Source organism: Thalassophryne amazonica, chromosome 19 (assembly GCF_902500255.1).
Source record: "Thalassophryne amazonica chromosome 19, fThaAma1.1, whole genome shotgun sequence".
Taxonomy (NCBI): Eukaryota; Metazoa; Chordata; class Actinopteri; order Batrachoidiformes; family Batrachoididae; genus Thalassophryne; species Thalassophryne amazonica.
Genome location: NC_047121.1, coordinates 48,915,812 through 48,936,546, shown reverse-complemented (window position 1 = coordinate 48,936,546; position 20,735 = coordinate 48,915,812). Strand labels below are relative to the sequence as shown.

General features: G+C 38.9%; 1 long non-coding RNA gene across 1 annotated transcript; it reads right to left on the bottom strand.

The window, feature by feature from the left end:
* Positions 1-339: 339 nt before the first annotated feature.
* On the bottom strand, positions 340-20,401 carry LOC117501198. Its single transcript, XR_004557961.1, has 3 exons — positions 20,389-20,401; positions 19,921-19,927; positions 340-490 (listed from the first exon to the last, which is right to left on the bottom strand). It is a non-coding gene; the product is annotated as an uncharacterized LOC117501198 (long non-coding RNA).
* Between the last annotated feature and the right edge of the window lie 334 nt (positions 20,402-20,735).

Here is a 20,735-nt window from a genome sequence, read left to right as displayed (position 1 = left end):
GAAAATTTCAGATCTGATATTGGTTGGAAGTACTGTTAACCTAATAATGCAGGGAAAAATCCATCAAATACTACATTACTATCAGAAATATAAGGTGTCTAAAATGTACAGTACTGCAACACGTATGCCCTGATCACTTGCAAGTGAGGATTAATTTGAATGAGTGTTGCCTCTGGCTTACTGTTTTACAGTTTAAACATGAACTTTATTATAAATAACTATAAATATAACCAACGACCAACCAACCAACATATGTCACAGTGCAGTCACACTGCCTTCACTCAGACTGGGAGTTGCTGTGACATATCGCTCAGCATTTGCATAAAATAGGCTTCATTTTTTTTGGCCATGGCTAGATGGTGGTGTAGTGACCGCTTGTCTCTTGTAGCTGTAAAACACCCACTCTGACTGAAAATGAATGACAGCTGGTTGCTTTGCCTTTGTCTCTTGTAACTAATGTGTCCAAGGGGTGATGAGGATCCCACTGATGCTGGCCATGAGAACAGTATTGGTGCTCATGGATCTGCTAACTGGCCAGATCATCACTGTAAACGTGAACCAGTTCTCAATTGACCAACCTGGTTAAATAAATGTTAAATTAAAAAATAAAATGGTGCAATCTCACTCAGTGAATGCTAGTATAGGCTCCAGCCCCCACGACCCTTAACTAGAATAAGTGAGTTCACAAAATGGACACACACACACACACACACACACACACACACACACACACACACACACACACACACACACACACACACACACACACACACACACACACACACACACACACACACACACACACACACCTTGGCTAAAACAGGAAGGGAGCATCATCTTAGACATTTGGCTGTGGCAGATAAACGTTTATTTTCTTTTTGTTTGTTTTTTTGGGGGGGTGGGGGTGGGTGGGGGGGGGCTGGTTGCCTGTCTGGATGGTTGTTATCCAAAGACCCAAAGTAGTTCTGTGATGTCACGAATGTAGTGAAGCGTTGCACCAGTACATGCTCACAGACTTCACACTATACCTTAATTTCCAGGGTATAAGCTGCACCTGTCAAAAAAAGGGGGTGTGGGGGTGCACTTGAAGAGGAAAAAAAAAAAACCCAAACATATACAAGTCACACTGTTTTTTGTATTAGATTGTTCATTTGGGAGTTTTGTGCATTGTTATTGTGTATTTCTTATTACTGGCATTTATTCTTTTATTTGTTTTTCCTGAGTTTATATTTTTTCCTGCTTTGGCTCCTGGGAAAGCCCTATATAAATAGCTATAATAATAATAATAATAATAATAACAACAATAATAATAATAATAATTATTATTATTATTAATTATTATTATTATTAGTATTACTGACAACCACTTGATTTTTCAGTATGTAGTAAGTTCTGGGGTATAAATCACAAACTAGTAAAAATATAAAGCAATGCTAAAATTTCCTTGGCCGTATGAGCATTGTGTTCCTTATAATTTGCATTTTGTTATGTGTCGGACGCAGCTCGGAGAACCGACCAGCGTTTGAAGGACCCAGTATGAAATAAGCAGAGCACGGTACAAAGGCTAACTGAATTTAATACATAACAGTGAAAATATAATAACAAAAGGTGCGGCCTGGCGTGGTGCGCTCCCAGCAGCGCTAACGGTCTGGAGCCAGAAGCTGTTTCGGACCCAAGGACCCCGCCGACACCCCCCAGGTGGCCGCAACAACCGAGTCTGTGAAAGAAGGAACCATTATGTGAGTCCACACTCTACACACAGAACACTTAAAGGTGTACAAACAGCAAACACTTCCTGGCTTGATTACTGATCAGCTTCCAAACCTGCAGGCATGGAACATCCAGTTCACAAAACTCCACCGCAGTGGAAGCTGATACATGACTAACAAACAGCTCAATACAATAAGGTGTGAGGGACACCACATTTACTGACTGTATAACTGTTAGTCACAAAATCTAACGTACCTCAGGAAGTGTGCTGACGAGCGTGAGACCTCACCCCCTCCTCTTTCACAGACTGTGCATCAAACCTGGACGTTCTCAGCATCCGCTGCTGATGAGATGGCTCCCGAGACGACGATCTCACCCGTCTGGTCACAAGGTCGAGTCTCTGGCAAATACACACTGTGCACTCCAGTCTTAAATGCCAACATGTTCCAATCCATCCAGATGCACCACAGCTGTGAGTCCTGACGAGTCGCAGGTGATCAGGGTGAGGTCCTGACAGCCTCAGCAACACAGCCACTCAGTCCCAAATGCACGCCACCTGGGAGGAAACCAAAAGACAAACAAACCGGCAGCCAGGCCCCCCCAGCCATATAACACATTTGTTTAATTAATTATTAAGATCCTATTGTCTTACGTATAATTTGTACATGTTCGATAAAGCCCCTCTCTCAATCAATCAATCAATCAATCATAAACGATATTTAAGTTTTAACAGCACCTGCAGGAGAGATTGTGTGTGCACGTCCGTGAGCTTTTGACAAGTGCCTAACTTAGCTTTGAGTTAGCGTGCATTCTGACATCCATGAAATGTCTTGCAAATCACTCCAGAGGTGCTATCAGGTTACAAAAACAGTGTTTTCAGTTTTAGAAGTGTGTATTTCTCGATAGCTTTTACATAATATATGACAAAGAGGTTATATTTACACACAAACAGAGCTAGACCAGCCACTGACATCATGGTGTTGCTCTACTCTGATTGGCTGTCACCCATGCCCCTAAAAAACAACAACAACAACAAAAAAAACAAACAAATAAAAACAAAAACATGGACCAGAATAAAAAAGAATGTCACTTTTTAACCTCTTAAAATACCTCTTAAAATAGGTCAAGGTTAGCCATCTTTGAACTTATCTAAGGTCTGTTTCCCAAGAATGTTCCCTGTGAATTTGAAGACTCTGGCAGTCGGAGGACTGGACTTATGCTGAGCACAGACAGACGGACAGATGGATGGATGCAAAGTCTTCACAATACCTGATGGCCATATTTGATGGCGTCGGGTTAAAATGTGATTTATACTCCATAAAAGAGAAAATACGGTATACACTCTGCTTGTAATCAGTTACAGTGTGATAATCTGTCGTGCACATCTTTCCGAAGTGCAATAGCTCCCTTTGTGTCACTAATGCTCAACAGTCGCGTAAACATGGCGATGAATTGTCAGCAGCACTGTGACATGAATATCTTGTGGTGAGCCTGAGCTCAGTGTTCACGTATTCAGGCATGATTCGCCTTCTATAAATGCTGGCGCCGCGCTTTATCCCGATTCGTGTGCGCTTTTGCTCCATACTGATAAAGACGGCGGCACATGAGGGAATTTGCATGGGGTGCTCTGAGGTTTTTGCTTTCTGTTCTGTCACTTTGAAGGCATTCCTTCAGCTTCTATCCTCCTGTTGCTCCCCTGTAAACTGCATTAGCACTTGATTATCTAAAGCTTCTTCACTTTCTCACAGCAGGAAAACAGAAGTGCTTTGACGAAAAGAAAAGGCTTCCACGCTGTGACTGAATTTGTTGGGAGGAATTACTCTCTTGCCGGTACGGCTGGGGAGCATGTATCCCATCCTGCTAACTCTTACCTCGTATAAACCTTTCTGCACTGCTGGCACCAGTTCCCGGTTTATCCAAGGACAGCATAGATGTGGGAAAACAGCCCTTTGCTGCCGCTTACTGAGATGGCAGGATTCCAGAAACCGCAGCTGATGGGATAGCATAAATACTAAGCCATGGAACAGATTTGTAATAAATGTCAGTGGTGGTTCCATCCCTTTCAAGTCAATAGTATTCAGTGTGTTTGCAGTGAATATGTATGTATATATGATAAAGTAACAAAAAGGACCATTAAAGACAACAGTTGACAGCAGGTGATGATGCACACAAATAAACAGAGTGGATGAGAGAAAGAGACAGAGTGTGTCAGAGGGTGTTTCCATACCATCTGTTCCGAGGTCTGGCATCAATGAGCGTACAGAGGAATGATAATAAGCTCAAACAGGCAGCGCAGAAGCAAGATACGAGGACACCGTCCCGGCACGCTCGCCACTGCTGTTACTCTGTGGGTGCAAATGAAAAAAAAATAACACAACTTTACAGGAATCTCAAGATTAGAGGAAATATTTCTCAGATGTTTGAGCATCTTCTGCTTATAAAGTTGACAGTGAGATCAGGTCCTATTTCAAAACATACAAATTAGATTCAAAGTCAAAGGGGATTGATTAGACTGCATCCTGAAAGCTCATCAATAATGCAAAATTCACCTGGTAATTACTGGATGCAGAGGTATGAATAACCTACATAAACATATTTTTTAAATCCATGTCAGAACATTTATTCTTCAGAAATTCACCAAAATGCAAACAGGTCACAGGCTGCAGTGTTAACCTAGAAGGTAACTCTGAGTATGCAAATCTCCATCCAGGTCCAAAAGTCTCTGGCATCATTTTCCTTTTATCCCTTTCTTTTTCATTGTGAGATGGTTCTTATTTTTATTTAATCTCAAACAAGCCTAGATTCTGATGGCTGACGTTTGATCCTGACAGACGACCTTTGAGCCTCTTCACTGAGCTAAAATCCTGGTTGCTGACCTCTGATCCTGATTGCTGGCCTTTGATCACGTCTGAGGTTCTTTGAGCCTCTTCACTGAGCTATGATCCTGATTGCTGACCTTTGATCACGTCTGAGGTTCTTTGAGCCTCTTCACTGAGCTAAAATCCTGGTTGCTGACCTCTGATCCTGATTGCTGGCCTTTGATCACATCTGAGGTTCTTTGAGCCTCTTCACTGAGCTATGATCCTGATTGCTGACCTTTGATCCTGACTGAGAATCTTTGAGCCTCCTCATCAATCTACAAACCTGATTGCTAACCTTGGATCCTGATCGCAGACCTTTGATCCTGACTGCATACCTTTACGAATACTGCAACAGACTGGCGTCCTGTCCAGGGTGTACCCGGCCTCATGCTGTATGACTGCTGAGATAGGCTCCAGCCCCAACTACCGTGACCCTCATCTGGAGTAAGAAGGTATAGAAAATAAAATGAACGAATAACTGATTGGGTATAAACACAGAAATAGGCCAGAATAACAAAATAATAAAAACAGAAAAGAACATAAAACATGAACTCTGACAAACGATGCATCCAGAAAGTATTCACAGCTCTTCACTTCATCCATATTTTATGTTACAGCCTTATTCCAAAATGGATTAAATTATTTTTTCCCCTTAAAATTATACTCACAACATCCCATAATGACAAGATGAAAAAAGGTTTTATTTATTTATTTGCAAATTTGTTAAAAATAAAAACAAAGAAATCACATGTACATACGTATTCACACCCTTTGCTCAATACTTTGTTGATGCACTTTTGGCAGCAGTTCTTCTGCAATATGATGTCACAAGTTTGGCGCACCTTTGTCTCATCAGACCAGAGAATTTTGCTTCTCATGGTCTGAGAGTCCTTCGGGTGCCTTTTAGCAAACTCCAGGTGGGCTGCCATGTGCCTTTTACCAAGGAGTAGATTCCGTCTGACCACTCTACCATACAGGCCTGATTGGTGGATTGCTGCAAAAAAAGCAGCAGAAATGTTTCTGTACCTTCCCCAGATTTGTGCCTCCAGATAATCCTGTCTCTGAGGTTTACAGACAATTCCTTTGACCTCAACCTTGGTTTATTGTTGGGAAAGTGTAAGTACACGGACCCACAACAGGGGGCGCAAATGAACGGACAATGGAATAGGTCAAATAACAACACTTTACTGTTGCGAACGTGCCCAACAAACACAACAGATTACACAATAGATCAAAGGTCAAATTACAAGGTGTCGTGTGGGCAGGCTCGAAGATAGGAGACACCTGTCCAAAGCAGAACCGGAACCACACGATTTCCTCCGCCACCAGACCCCGGGAATACTGGAGCCGCCAAGTCCCGAACTCCCAGGTGGCCACTGCCTCCGCGTGTCGGACCAGGTACTGCTGGCGAGGAACAAAAACACAATTAAACGTGGGTGCGTCTGCACCCAGCAATCTGCACGGCAGGGAAGCTACCTCCACCTCTCGTTGGAGAAAAAGTCTGTTATCACTCACAAAAATCACAAAAAGGGCTTTCTATCAAGCAGTCAGGCTGAGGATATTACCTTTCAGGTAGAACGATATCTCGGCAAAGAGGTGGAGATGACGTCTTGCTGATATACCGATGCAGATCAGATGAGTGGTGACAGCTGTCACAGGTGATGAGTGTCAGCTGTCACCCCGGCTGCTCCTGTGAGGCGGCAGCGCCCTCTGGTGCCTGGAGCCCGCACTCCAGGCAGGGTGCCCTCTGGTGGTGGTGGGCCAGCAGTACCTCCTCTTCAGCGGCCCACACAACATTTATGCTCTGACATGCACTGTCAACTGTGGGACCTGATATGTAAACAGGTGTGTCTCTTTTCAAATCATGTCCAATCAACTGAATTTACCCCAGACGGACTCCAATTAAGCTGTAGAAACATCTCAATGGTGATCAGTGGAAACAGGATGCACTTGAGCTCAATTTTGTGCTTCATGGCAAAGGATGTGTATATTTATGTACATGTGATTTCTTTTTTTCATTTTTAATACATTTTCAAATATCTAAAAAAAAAACTTTTTTCACATTGTCATTATTGGGTATTGTGTGTAGAATTTTGAGTAAAAAATGACTTTCATCCATTTTGGGAAAAGGTGTAACATAACAAAATGTGGAAAAAGTGAAGTACTGTCAATACTTTCTGGATATACTATATTTGGCATATACAGCCCATATTTACATAACTAAGAGGGACCACCCAAGACTCGGACTTCACAGCAATCTGAGAACACACCACATGAGCATCCACAATAGATTTTTCATTGACAGGTCGACACATGATGGACTACCAAAATGCTGCTTCCCATTTCATGTCTAACAGTATCTATGGGTCTAACGCCTATGATTCAGGAGTTCTGAGTCTTTGAAAAATTCCCCCTCCCCAGCCTATCTTTTTGCAATGGGACATAATTTTGTCCTTTGATACCTAAACTCCAAAAGTTAATTGGATCATCCTTTGGTAGAAGTCAGCCCATCTGCAAAAGTTGATTGAAGTCAACCAATAAGACCCTAGGAAGAGTTTTGACGTTAATTCTGTTATTTCCACTCCCTGTGTAAGCTGTGGATGGAAATTTGAAAGTCTGACTCCATTAGTTTGGGCGTCTATCATCTTACATTCCAGAGTGGACAATTCGGGATCAATAAGAATCCTACGAGGAGTTGCGATCTGTAATACAAGTCCATGCATGGCCATTGATGGAGAATCGGTAATACCATTGGTACCATTGATGATCTTCGATCAGTTGAGTGTGGGTGCGTGGGCATCCATGTCTGTATGACAATGTTTGAAAACAAGAATTTACACATATTTGCTGAGCATCACCCTCGCTACTAAGTTGTACCATGACATTCAGATTGCTTAGTATTGGCTTGAACTCTTTAGTCGGTAAATTAAGAGATATTCATTGAAGCGTGTCTTTTTTGTTCTGATACAGTATTAGGAAATTTTAAAAAACAAAATAAAAAACAGCTGTGTTGCCGACCTAACACATTCGAATTTGGGCAAATAGAGTATTGGCAGTTCTTCTTTAATACAATACAATACCAATAAGTAAACAATACATTCTAATAATCAAAACTCTGTTGAGCAGACTGGGGATGATCCGGGTGCATTCAGTAAACTCTTGGTGAAATGTGATATTTCTAAATTTTGACCTCATCTGAGATGCAATCATTTAGGACTTCCAGTTCAGATTTGGTGAAAACCAAATTGATTTTGTTCAAGTTATCATGTACACAAGCAAATATGATGAATGCACAGACGGACAGACGGTAGCAAACACAGAGTGCTGTTCTATATTTCACTTCTGGCCTTACGGCCAGGTAGGTAACAATATTTAACAACGCAGAATAAAGTGAGATCATTTATTGTTATTACAGACGTTTCCTCATCATCCACACACTGCACATTCATGTGATTCATCCTCAGGTAGGATAAGAGAATTTCTTACCACCATTCACTCGATTAATGATCCCTTTAAGTACATACGCGTATGCACATTACAGACTGTTGTTCCACATGACTTCATTTTCAGTCATCCAACATTCCATTTACAGTTTTCCTCCCTCTCATTTTCATCATTTGCTCGTCTCTGCCCAGTCTGGAGCTACACACCGCCTCCCTCCCCATTAGTGTCTTGGCTCAGTGAGACCCCCTGGTGAATGCTGGCACTGCACTTCCATTTCAAAGGAATGAAAATGCAGCCAGGGTCTGTGCCATCAGTTTGTTCTCTTCCCCCTTTCATCTGCCCGGACATATCAAGACAAGAAATGTGAAGCTGTGCAAAGGGTCCCACGTGAATCAGCCTATAAGCCCACCAGTGGGAATGTGTGCTGGTCATTTCAGGTCCTATTTCTCTGCACAGGAGAGAGTGGATGAGACACAGAGAGCAAGCACGAGAGCCAGATCATAGTGAGAGAGACCACAGAGAGCGTACATTTGGCTTCTTTTATAAAGATGCTGCATTCTTGATTGATGTTGTTACCATTAAAGAAATTCATTCAAGCTAATTATGCATAACTGCTATCAATATATATTAAAGGGGACATTTTTTAACTTGAGCTCTAGGGTGTATTAATCTTAAAATCGACTTTAAAATAACAGAAATGGGTATATCGAGACAGAGACTTCTGAATCATGTACTGTCAACCAGTCAACTCACTTTTAACTAGGGATGGGTATTGATAAGATTTTATCGATATCGATACCATTATCGATTCCGCTCATCGATCCGATTCCTTATCGATTTCCTTATCGCCACCTCTTGTGAATTTTCTGTGTTCTAAAAGTAGGCTTTACAGATTTTCTGTAATCAACATTTTATTGAGTCTTAAAGTAAATAAATGTGAAACTGATCACTGAATCCTTAAACTCTGGACATAATAAACTCTACATGGTGGATTCTTGATATCTGGACATAAATAGAAATAAACAAAATCTGTAGTTTTTGTCAAAAGCATTTCCTTTCAGACTTTATTGGCATGAATGTCTTTCCATATGTCTGAGCTGAGCAAGAGCTTAGCTCAGAGGCCGTGCTGCATGTCAGGATGTAATTCATAAAGAATGCAGGACGTCTCATTTTGGGAGGAACAATGTTTTCGGCAGATACCCGTGCAGCGTTCAGAGCTGTGCCAATGGAACGGAGGACGATTCTCGTTTCTTGACTGCAACAAAACATGAGTTCCAGTTAGCAACTTTAATCTGCACAAAAGTGACTGACGATTAACATATTTTAATGGCTTTGAGAGGGGTTAAGAAGCGGACTTGCCACTTCTGAAGAGTAGCAAATAAAAAAAAAACAATGAACCAGTGGATCGAAGCATTGCTTCATTGGTTCATGCTTCAGAAACGGTTGATTACAGACCCACTGAAGGGTCTGTAATCAATGTAGAGGAATGATCATTTTCCTGACAAACACGCTTAAAAAACAACGGCTGCTCTGAAGGACCGATAAGGGAATCGTTAAGCAAAAAGGCTATTGATATCAGTGGATCGAATCATTTCTTAACGATACCCGAAAAGAACCGGTTCTCGATACCCAACCCTACTTTCAACATTAGAAATCAAATGAGTAAAGCTTGTTTCCCTGTTATTTCTATATCTTCAAAGTTTCATAAAGTTCAAAGGTCAATGTGAAGCTCTTGCAAGACTGGTCACAGGAGTGTTTAACATTGCAAACTTAAAAACAAAGCCATCATGTCCAGTAGAGGTAAACAGTATAACAGATAAAGTACCAGTTTGAATTTTACATTTTGTTCACAGTTTTCCAAATAATATCATAAGCGTTCACAAGAGGAAAACTACTCTATGCTATTTGTGTAATGAGAATAACAGCTGGCTTCTTTTTCTGGGCTTCTTCTATGCTGTACTATTGCTGCTGTATGTGGTACTGCCCCCAGTGGTGAAAAATATGTCAGTACATCAGTGCCAATGCGCTGGAGCACAGTAGCAAAAACCTAAAGAAGGTACCCGTTTCTGTTTGACATATGTATTTGAAGGTGCAAAGTCACTTCTGGCTTCTTCTACTCTATCATGGAAAATAAATGCCTACATTAAGCAAAGAACTGTACCCCTAGTGGGCTCTCTTTTTAGATGTTTTGGGTCTCCCCTTACCAAAAAATAGTACTGATAAGTATATACAAAGTAAACTAGAAGTATACTTGAAACATACTTGCATATACTACTTTTTGGTAAGGGTCACCTTGTCACTCAGTTTACTTTATGCAGAACTGATTTAGAACAATGACACAGTTGCAGGCTAACTGGCTACATCATGTAATTGTAGGGGATAAATTAAAAACATTCATACAAAACTGCTTCTTTTCACCACTGAACAGGTGAAAGTATCTTTAGAAGTGTGTGCTGGCACTGAGAGCAGTTATGGAGACAGTCGCCATGTAATGTGTCAGTGGAGACCAGCGCCACCGAATGGACTGGAGGATAAGGTAAGGCGCTAACTGTATAATAGGTTGTCTTAAATAGTTTATTTACATTTTGTGAGATAAACATTCACATTTACCACCACAGGGATATCACACACTTCTAATGACATTTTTCTTGGTTCAGTGGTAATAGGAAGTGGTTTACCTCATGCCCCATACACTAACATTGTGTAACTCATTAGCTGTCACCGTGTTAGTGTTCTAAATCAGTAAGGCACAGATTAAATTTATTTTGTCAAAAAGGGAAAAAAATTTACCCCAAAACCACTAAAAATAGAACCTACATGAGAAAATTTCAGAATTTTCCTTTAGGATTCATGGCTAAGAAGTTTGGCAGAGTGAGCAGATACTATTAAACCACCATACAAGCGCTTTATCTATGCACAAAATAATGTATAACATGCTTAAATAATGACTACAACTCAGCACGTAATAAACATTTTGTATTCTGTTAAACACCCAAAGGCCTCACATCTGTGGGGCCCTCAGCAAGTTAATAAAACATTTTCAGGAAAACATCCAGAATGTACAGGTGTGAAGCCTGCGTATTTCAAAGAAAAAACTATTTACAACAGTATTAACCTCAATCAGTACTGCACAATGTATTTACAAGAAAAAATGGTAATAAGGAAAAATGTACACCATGCTGGGTAAACATTGTTGAGCACTAAAAGGCCAGTAAAGAGAAGATAACCCAGAAAGAAATATTATACTTGTAGAATAGTTCATCCATTAGTAAAGTTTCTTTAAAATCCGTACACCACTTTAGGAGATGGTGCACTTACAAAGTCAAAATTAAATCAATTAAAAATTAAAGTCCAATAATCTCTCCTCGAAGATGTGAGACTTGAATCATTTTCCTTCATGCACAGCTTCATATGATGTGCTAATCACTGAAATCAACCAAGACTCATGGACAGACAACCTTTTGGAAAAAGAGTGTTTGTTTTTGTTGTTGTTACTGTTTTAATTAATTAATTAATTAATTAATTAATTAATTAATTAATTAATTAATTAATTTATTTTGCACAAGTCAGTCTTTCAATTATACCTGAATCTATACATGATTTTTTTTCAATTGATAAAATCAATAAAAATATGACTGCATATATTCTTAATAATAATATACTGAGATACAGACAGTTCACAGAAGACATTTTCCATTGATACCAATCAAAATTAGAAACAGTCCAGCAGGTAACAATATTCATCATGTCCATGACTAAATATACTAAAACAAATACATCACAATTGTACACATATCACAGTTGTGATATGTGTACAGTTGTGAGTTTTAACTCGCACTTGTAGATGTAGCGACAAACTGTGTTAACTGACAATGGTTTTCTGAAGTGTTCCTGAGCCTACGCGGTAAGATCCTTTACACAATGATGTCGGATTTTAATGCAGTACCGCCTGAGGGATTGAAGGTCATGGGCATTCAATGTTGGTTTTCGGCCTTGCCGCTTATGTGTAGGAAGTTCTCCAGATTCTCTGAATCTTCTGATTATATTATGGACTGTAGATGATGGAATCCCTAAATTCCTTGCAATTGAACATTGAGAAACATTGTTCTTAAACTGTTGGTCTATTTTTTCACGCAGTTGTTCACAAAGTGGTGATCCTCACCCCATCTTTGCTTGTGAACGGCTGAGCCTTTTTTATACCCAATCATGACACTCACAGTTAGTGTCCTCAGTTTTCAAGCGCTTATTGAGTGTTGTTAGAAGGAAAGGTGATGTAACACAGTGGTAAACATACCACTGTCCCAGCTTTTTTGAAACGTGTTGCAGGCATCCATTTCAAAATGAGCAAATATTTGCACAAAAACAATAAAGTTTATCAGTTTGAACATTAAATATCTTGTCTTTGTGGTGTATTCAATTGAATATAGGTTGAAGAGGATTTGCAAATCATTGTATTCTGTTTTTATTTACATTTCACACAACGTCCCAATTTCATTGGAACTGGGCTGTATGTCACTCTGGCAGTCAGACCATCAAGTCAGTCAAAGTCTGTCTCAAACTTGGCGAATAGCACACTGACGATGCGTAACAAATTCAAAAACACAATCTACAAATCTAGTTACAGCATGGAGTGTTAAATGGGGCAGATTAGTACAAAGCTTTAGCCCCTCCAGTGCAGATTTTCAAAGCACTTTACAATGAGTAGTGCAATGCCTGTAGGAAGTTTGCATTCCTGTAGAAAATAGGGAGCTCAAGTAGATTTCTCATGGATGGCTGTATGAGGCTGTGTTTGAAGGTGTGATGTAGAAAGAGGGGTACTTATGTTATGTTATATTAGTATTTGAATATAGTATTTCATATTGTTTTAAAAATCAGATTTATTATCAATTACATGAAAATAAAATGATTCCTTGATTCTGTGAGGCAGTCGGAGTCCATGGACATTTTTAAGTCAAGACTTAAAACCTATTTTTATTCTCTTTCTTATGAATAGTTTTTATTTTTTATCTGTTTTATTCTTTTACTTCTGTTTTAAATTATGTATTTGAATTTGTAATGTAATTAATTTTTATTTATTTATTTTAAATTTTATATTGAACTGTTCTGTCTGAGGCGCCTTGAGGTGGCTTTTGTTGTGATTTGGCGCTTTATAAGTTGATTAAATTGAATTGAATTCCTATTAAACAGGTCATTGGAAGAGAGTCAGACAAATTTAACCAGTGACTTTAGAATATTTGAAACACCAAATCAATATCCCACCTCTTGAACACAGTTTATTTAAACTTGATCTCACAGCAAATATAAGATTTTATTCAGCTTATGTACTTACTGAAACATTGTACAAATTGTGGGAAAATATAATATTTTATTCACCTTATGTACTTACTGTAATGTTGTACAAACAGTGGGAAATTTGTTGGTGTCATCAAAAAATGGATTTTAGCTGTCTCTTCAGTGTTGTCAAGTTAAACTCAGTAGTAAGGAACACTGACACAATGCCTTTCACAGTAAAAGTATTTGCTGGGATGCTGGCATAAAACATTTTATTTTATTGCAACATGAACTATCTGATGTTGTTTAACTTTGCTACCAGTAACATCAGGGAGCCAAGCCATCTTGGAAGTACGAATCTTACATTGTTCATCAAAATAAAGGTTTTTAAAATTAATCATAAAATTTTTCATAATAAAGGGTGCACATCATTGTGCCATGCGCAAGCCATATCCAAAAGCTGAGGTCCATCTGGCAAACAGTCAGAGAGATATGCGAGCCACATACCTACACACAGACATTTCTTGCTTTATAGATAGATGCCTCACACTCACTCACCGATGTCAGCATGCTGCCATGCAAGGTGCTCAATTGCACACCAGGATCAATTTAGAGATTAACATCCTTGCCAAAGGAATCTTATGATTTTCCTGTCTGACAAGTAATCAAACCAATGATCCTCTGGGGCTCGAGCCAACTGCTTTAAAACCTTGTCTTCACGGACAATGCGTTGATCTTTTCAGACTCAATGGATGCTCCAACTGCCCGACTTGAGGAACTAAATGAGGAATCAAAAATACATTGAATCTTTATGAATTGAGCTCAAAAATATGCAAAATGTACAAATTTTACTGTGCTCTACTACTTTTTCATGCATTTTACTGCAACATTTTCTTGAGAATAGGTTTCACCAGCCCCGTGACCCATCCCAGATAAGTGGTTGAAGATGAGTGAGTGACATTGCACCAGCACGACCCCAGATGCACCAAAACTCATTGTGGACCAGGGAAGATGACAAAATGAACAAAAACCCAGAGAAAATTTGCAGTAGCAGTTTTGTCAGACATCTTATTATTCCTATTCAACATGGAGAAACCAGTACGAGCTTATTCTGGAGAACACCGAACTAAACATTTGTGGTTGACTTTGATTAAAGATTTGCAGCAACAAAACATTTAACAAAAACACTCCCACATACCTGCACTGACAAAAATACACAACCCCACCAACCTAACCTCACAGAATTTCCATGACTTTGATCATCATGGTTCTGCTCTGATAACTGATCCTCAGTTGATTGTTTGTTGGGGCTGTCCATGTGATGGACTCAGTGCCCTGCAGGAAGACACGGCTATAAAAAGTATTTGTGGAGTTTTTCCATCAAAAAAAAAAAACAACAAAAAAAAAAACCTACGTTTCTAAACACAAATGTCAATCTGGCAAAAACTGTTGACAACGTCATCTGCCTCCTACACACAACAGAGAAACTTTTTGTTGAAATCATGGCATCCTGACAGTCTGGTTACATAAGAAGTCAGAACAAGTCCACTTTGAATTTCTGATTCCATATTTAATGTGTTTGCGGGGGACGTGAGATTTTTATTTTTTATAGCGTAAACACCTACCTACGTACCAGCCAGTGTGTTAGAGCTGTCTGAGAGCAGAAAAAACGAAAGCCATAAGGAAAGATGCAACACAAGAAGTTCATGCTGAAGACTGTAGATAAATGTGAAGGCAAGGCTTCACAAAATTTTTGTTAGGTCAGATTATTGTTTCAAAGAAGTACATATTTTTGGCCAAAGTTCCTTTGTTTAAAATCATATTGTGCATTCAGTCATTTTCCGACATATTCTCATCATCAGGTTCTTGTCTGCCTCGCAATGTGTTCTGTGTTTTTATTGCTTTCTGAAAGCACCTTATGTGCCTCCAGACAGTCAGGAACAGTGTTGTTTCAACACTGTTAGAAGTATTGATACATGAAACGTTTGGGACAGGATCGTGCTGATTATTCATCAGGACCAAGTGTGACCATGTGCTTATTTTCTTTTTGACAAAACTGAACTGTGTATTTTAAGGCTGACCACTTTTCCGAGGTGTCAAATCTCAATGTTTGCTGAGCTCTTGTTGTTGCACACATGAGCATATGCAGAAGGTTGATTGAAATGTGGAAATGAGGTTTCCACATTGGCAGACCAAAATAATCCCTAACCCCTGACTTTTGCCCCCTGATATCACTAACATTACCCATAATCCCAACCCCAGTATAACAAAAACAGTAATTATACATTAAACTAGAAGGGCTTGGTGATACCTCCACTATGGACAGAATGGCTCTTAGAATCTCTCCTAGATTATCTGTAACCCAAAATTCACTACAATGAAATAGTATTGGGACAGTTTGGATGCACAAAGATTCACAACATCATCATCAACATATCTTGCAATCCAAATCAATCCACTGCTTTTTGAAATATCTTGAACACAGACAATCAGATGAACAGACAGCAGACAGGTCGAGGGTAATCATATAACCTCCACCTGCCAACACTGTTTGTTGTTACTGTACATGATAGAGGTGGCCAATTGGCCCTTTTCACTTACACACCATTGTGATTATTAGACCTACTATGTTGATAGCTGATGCCAAAACATTTATTTTGTCTTGAATGTTATGGCCAGAATTGACTGTTATGCATTATTTGTTGGTTTATCCCATAAAAATACAAGAAGTCTTCAGATGAGTTAAAGTATAGCTGCTTAAATTTTAACTAAAAGTATGAGATTTGATGACATCGCAGGTGTATTGTCTCTTTTTATTGGGTTCCTGCACGTGAAAGCAGATTTTAGGTTATGCTGTAGACTGTAGAGGTTCTGGATGATTGTGCACCCTCTTATCTTTCAGAACTTCCCTTAGCAAAAAGTAGTATACTTAAAGTTCATTTTATTAAGTATGCTTCATTATAAGTATAGCAAGTATACTACAGACCGTGTACTGTTAGTATACTAGAAAGTACACAAATTTAATACTTTTTCGGACTAAATTGGAACATTTCAAGTTTATAAAAGTATATTTTAAAGTTCGTTTTAAGTTTGCAAAAGTACACTTTAAAGTATACAACAAGTACACTCATCTATATACTATCAATGTACTTGGTATATCCCTCTTGTATGCTTAAAGTATACCACACGTACACTTATTGATATACTGCCATTGTACTAGTTGAATACTTTGAGTCCCCATTTTGAGTTTATTATCGTATTCTTAAATTATACTGTTATACACATTAGTTATTTCACTATTTTACTTTTTATACTTTAATTTTGCTTGGCATATTACTTATAGCTTACTATTTATATACTGAAACTATACTCCTTAAAGTACTGTTAAAGTTTACTCATACTGTATGTACACAAGAGTGTGATGCATTTAAAAAATCACAAGACAGAATGTTGAAAACAAGTTTGATATATTTTCAAACATTTCAAAAACAAAGACCTATGAAATCAAGTCCTTCCTTTGTGGAGAAAATTAAAGGAAAAAGTGCATGTAAAATGTAAACATAACGGTCTCTCCAAGATCATGTCCTTATTTGTAAAAATGTAAACATAGCGTCTTCAACTGAGAACTAAAGTCCTTCCTTGTCAAAAAAGGTCAAAGAAAACCGCGAACCTTTGGAACCAAAAATAAATAACTACAGAGAAAAAAAAAAATCTGTACTTTTATGACTTCTTTTCAGTTACTTGAGTCAATGGCTTGACTTAGTATATCTTGCTCCAAGTGCATAATAAGTGTTAGTACTTTGTGGCAGAAAGACGTAAAAAGAATACTAAAGTTTTAGTATTAAAGTATAAGTATAAGTCTTAATGTACTTAGACTTTTGTTTATACTTCTCAGTATAAGCCAAGTATACTTCACTATACTATTCTTAAGTATATACAATTATAAAGTATACTTCCTCAATTTTAGTAAAAATAAATATACTCATAGTACACTTGAAAAAACTTCTTTTTGCTAAGGGTTATTGAGCCTTATGTGCCGTCTTGTGGTTTTATACAATTTTATGTACATTTTCTTGGTTTGATATGTATTGATTAGGCGTTTTTAAATCTCTTCTTTTAAAGGCTCATTTGAAAATCTTTTTACCGCTTGTGTTTTGACATTTTGACTTTGAAATTTTCTGCTTGAATGGGTTTTGGCTGTCTCTACCATGTTTAGCTATTAAAGGAGCCTGTTCTCACCCATATGTGGCTGGGTGTCTGTGGCAGGAGGTGGAGCTGGTCATGTCTGGGAGAAAATAACAGATTGTCTGCACCTGCAACAGGACTACTTTGAGAACACATGAGCCAGTCTTAAATTAAACAGATGTTATTTACACTCCTGGGAGATAAACGTGACATGTCAAAAACACCTCATATGCCATGACGGAATAGATGCCTGGCAAACAAAGGGATCAGGACCTCGATAGAGAAAAGATGAATCGGCCTGAAAGGGACAGCTGAACTAACAGTGAGAGAAACTGGCAAGAATCTGGTTCGGGAGGCAGGCTGATCTTGGGCAACAGTGAAAGGGAAACAGTGTGACTGAGAGAAAAGCTGGATATGTGGGCTTTGAGAGATGCAAATAAGAACTGAACTTTAATTTTGCCATCTGTGCCTTGTGATAGTGTCATAATACACAAACACATTGTATTAAACATTAATGACCATTAATTAATGAGTTGATTCAATATCTTTGATCAACCATTTCAATTAAAGCTAGATGTCTGCACTAAAATTATATCTTAAATGTGTCATTTCATCTCAACAGTGGACGTGTACAGAGGCAAAACTGCAAAAAAAAAACAAAAAAAAAAAAAAACGGCTCATTGTACAAATACTTATGGACCTGATTGCACGTTAAAAAACATGTGGACCTCTGATAAAATGAGGGACCCACTACACTAAAAAATTAACTGCTGTCTCAATGAGAAAAATTGATGTAACAATTTGCATAGATTTTTAAAAAGTTATTTCAACTTAGTTATTTCAACTTTCAATTGCGTGAATGCCACAAGACTAAATAACTTTAGTTAAGTTGCATTAATTGAAAAAAAAAATCTATGAAAATTCTTGCATCACTTTTTGTTGTTGTGATGGCGGTTCATTTTTTTTTGTTAGAGCGTATGATATTTTGCACACAAAATTTTCAATTCTAATTTGACCTGTGGCCGCAGCATAAATGACGTTCATCATCGACATTGTTGTCCCTGTTCTGGACTTTATTCATAAGAAGAATGGAACAGTCATCATGCAAGGAAAAGTCACTAGGGTTTAACTGTATGACGCAATGCAGCATTTTGTGTTTTCCTGCACTTTAATGCAAGTGCATTGGTTGCTACGGGAATAAAGGCCCCTTTTTTACATCCATGTCATCAGTGCACTTTTCATTAGGACTGAGATAGACTGATAACTTTCACCTTCTGTTTTATACACAGTTTGATGTGCATCATTGCATGTGTGCATGAGTGTGCGATTTCTGTTTTATTTTGAGATTTTTTTGTGTGTGGAGGGTAAAGCTCTCTTTGAATGACTGTTTCACTTCCACGCGTCATCCCTCCTCTGCTGTGAAATTCCAAATGACATTCCTTTCACATATCAGTCCAGCTTGACACAGTCGCATCTCAGATCTTACTTGTTGACATGCTGAGAGCAGGCGGGAAGCAATGGAGCAAAGGGAGCTTAATGCCCATCAGCTAGTGAGAGAGACAGAGAGAGAGAGAACTCAGCTGTGTATTAACCGTTTCATCCACCCAAAGTGCAGTTGAGGACAGACTTCTACATTCACTGCCTCGCGATTAGCTGCAGCTCTTTCTCTTTTCTTTGGAAGACACAGCGGATTTCACCCATACAAAGTGAAATTCCATCAGGACGTTTTCCTTGTCTTATCTGCTCATGTTTTACACGACCTCAACATACAATCTTCCGCTTCAGTGGCTTCAATATTCCTTCCATAGGAGGACCTTTTTAGGATACTTATGGATATGGGAAGCATCCATCACATGGTGCTCTGCGTCACAACAGGAACAAAAAGGGGGGAACATCCTTAATCTGAGACGGATAAGCTTGTCCGCGGTAATTGTGACAAGTGACAAGTGACAAAGTTTTTATTCGGCACACAAAATATTCAGATAGAAAAAAATGAACAATTCCACAAACAAACACAGACAAAACTAGTGAGTCCGAAAGGGTGTGGGCTGAAGCAAAGCTTATTAGCGCCCACCCCTGCTAGTACAAGTCCAACAATTCTAATCAGTCATATTTACATAAATATAAATTCACTACTACATGTCGACACACAGACATACACATCAATATACTATTCACTTATAATTATATTTATATAGTACCAGATCACAAGAAAGTCGAATCAAGGCACTTTACGCCAGTAAGGACTAACCTTACCAATTAATTCTGTTGACACATGAAAAGGGGTATAGACGAAAGGAAGGATAGGATGAAACAAAATGAGAAGCAGAACATACAAGTGGAGGGCTGCAATGTGCCGGCCCAGAATATTTGTTAGCTTTTGTCTTCCTGCAGATAATCTGGGCTCCTCTTTGTGCTAAATGGTAGATGGGGTGAGTTTCTATAACACTTTGACACTCACATTCACTCATTCATGCACACACACGCACACACACACGCACACACACACACACACACACACACACACACACACACACACACACACACACACACACACACACACACACACACACACACACACACACACACACACACACACACACACACACACACACACCTTGTTGTCAGTGTGCTAATATGAAAGTCGCTCAATTGCTCACAGGGATCGGGATCAACTTGGGGATTAAACGGATTTGACATTTTACAACCTAGGCTCTATTTTTGGTGGGGTTTTTTTTCACTCAGGACAATAACTGTGCATTGTTGATTTATAACATGAACACCGTCATGGGCTTAATATAATGGTACAGTACAAGCTAAACACATTCGATACTTGCCACCACTGAACAGTCATTACAAGTGTCTGGTAGACCAGAGAGGGTTCGTGCAGAGGTAAACGTACGCATGTTTACCTGACTAATTGCAAATAAACTTTTCAAAACAACTGACTATATAGCTAGCCATTTCCATTAGGTGTCGTAGATCAAACGGTCCCCCCCAACATGTGTCATTTGGGACCACATCTGTGCAAATTGTTTGCGATCACTTATTATTAATTTGATCGCTTTGGGTGACTCTCTTCACCCAAAGCGATCAAATTAATAATAAGTAATAATGGGAGTATTAACCATCAGATGACAAGGTAAAACCACTTAAATCATTCTACAGTCAGTTTTAAGCAGAAACGAGGCCGTTTTGAGCAGAAACGAGGCAAAACTTGGTGATGCTTTGAAATGACAGACGTGCAGTGAACACATCAGCTAG